The sequence below is a fragment of the Garra rufa genome, chromosome 2 (genome assembly GCF_049309525.1).
Source record: "Garra rufa chromosome 2, GarRuf1.0, whole genome shotgun sequence".
NCBI classification, from domain to species: Eukaryota; Metazoa; Chordata; class Actinopteri; order Cypriniformes; family Cyprinidae; genus Garra; species Garra rufa.
Window position 1 is genome coordinate 70,677,138 of NC_133362.1, and position 2,134 is coordinate 70,679,271.

Genomic DNA, 2,134 nt, shown 5'->3' on the forward strand with positions numbered 1-2,134 from the left:
TTCAAATAGACATCAACATCTAAACCTCTGTTAATCTCAATAAAAACTTGTGTAAATGTATGACAGAAATAAAGTCAGTCTGGTTTATAATAAGTGAAGCTGGTAATGCAGTTTTTGGAGATATTTGACGCTGGAGCTTGACATCAAACAAAGTTTGGGTTTTCACTTTCAACCAAAAGTCCTCATCTAGTGTGATGGGAAGCTTTATTAGAATGTTAGAGGATAATGTTCTAACAGTGTTATTAATAAACATTTTTAGAATGTTTTTAGAGAATGTTATCCTACCGTTTAGCAGAACATTCTGGGAACTAAAATAAAACTTGCCGCTGAAAACATTCCCAAAACATTAAACATTGCTAGCTGGGCTATCACGTTTTTTTTACTGATGGTAGATGTCACAGAGCAGATGATGGAACATTGAAGGCAGGATTTGCTGTGGTTGAATTGCAGGGTGACAAATTTGTGACAGTAAAAGCAGAACCCCTGGTGGGGAAACAGTCAGCACAGAAAGCAGAACTGTTAGCATTGATCAATGCATTGAGACACTCTGAGGGTAAAACAGCAAATATCTACTCTGATTCTGCATACGCAGTTTCCGCAGCCCGTGGGTCAGATGTGGATTAACAACCTCATCCGGCCGGCCAATTACTCATGAGAAAGAAGCAAGAGAGCTCTCAGAAGCCATAACGCTACCTAGCAAAGTGGCTATTATTAAGTGCACTGGTCATTCCTAAAGAATTGACCTACCATTGAATGAGGATGCAGATATGGCCATAAACAGAGCCAGATGTGACGTCCCTTCTCCCTGAGTTTTGACATTGCTGCCCCAGAACACAAATTCGTGAATTGGCTAAAATCTGTGCACAGATCAAATTGACATATTACTACAAACAATCAAGAGCAAATGGAGAGAACATCGTTGGACTGCTCCACTGAAGGTAACTGCACGCACTTCTCACTGTGTTAGTCTTGCAGGAAAAGGAGACACGTGGTGTCCATGGTTTGGTAGTTCTGTTTATAGAAACTACTTATCGCGCGATCACACCAGAATTCGCGAGATTACATAGGGCCTCGTGACGTCCGCTGTCAGTCATGACCGCAGCCGTTCCGCAACAAATCCGGACCTGGTGGGTATTGACGGACGACGGAACACGGAGCTGTTACGCAGCGGAGCCGTAACGCAGCCGTTATGCATCTGGTGGAAATTAGGGGAGAGCCACCGCGAGCGATGGCGACGAAGGAAACCTGGCAGAAGGAGATCGGCGAAGCCGGCGAGCCGTCACGCAACCACGGCGATCTGCGAAGCGCTGATCTGATGATCCGAAATGGTCAACGACACCACTTGTAACCGGTATAGTCTGCGTTGTGTTTTCTTTCTGTTGTACGAGTAACCAGACGGACATCAAGTGACGGTTCAACTGCTGCTTTAATCTGATAACACAGAATATGATTTTTAGCAGTGTGTTTTCGCCCTTTTCGTACTTTCTCTCCCATGCGGAGACAGTGCAGAAAGGGCGCGCAGAGGAAAGGAAATACAACTTTTAAACAACAAACTCAACAAGTGACAAAACAGCATACCTGATAACACAGAATATGATTTTTAGCAGTGTGTTTTCGCCCTTTTCGTACTTTCTGTTAAAGGAGAAAGTGCAACTCATTTAGCATATACATCGAACGCATCGACGAAACTTAATAAAAACGAATTAATGAAAATACAAAATATACATGAAGAATAGAGTCAAATATATGATTTAAAGAGGAAAACTATCTTTTAAAGTGATATAAAAGTTAGAGATGACATCAGATTAATTGGAGCTTGACAGAAACCCACCTCTCCCATGCGGAGACAGCGCAGAAAGGGAAGAGGTGGTGCAAAGAAAGGAAATTAAGATTTACGCTGCTTGAAGAAATTTAAAGGGGAAGATGCACACACAGATAGGCATATCGGGTATACTTAACATTTTTTGTGTAATTCTATATACAAAATGAACATTACTTTTAATACCTGTTACACATAGGGCTGTGCAATTAATCAAATTCAGTTTCGATTTCTGCTTCAACGATCATGAAAATGCATTAATCGAGATGAAGCGATTATTGCGTTCTGCCCTTTAACCAGTGGTGCGCTTTCGCT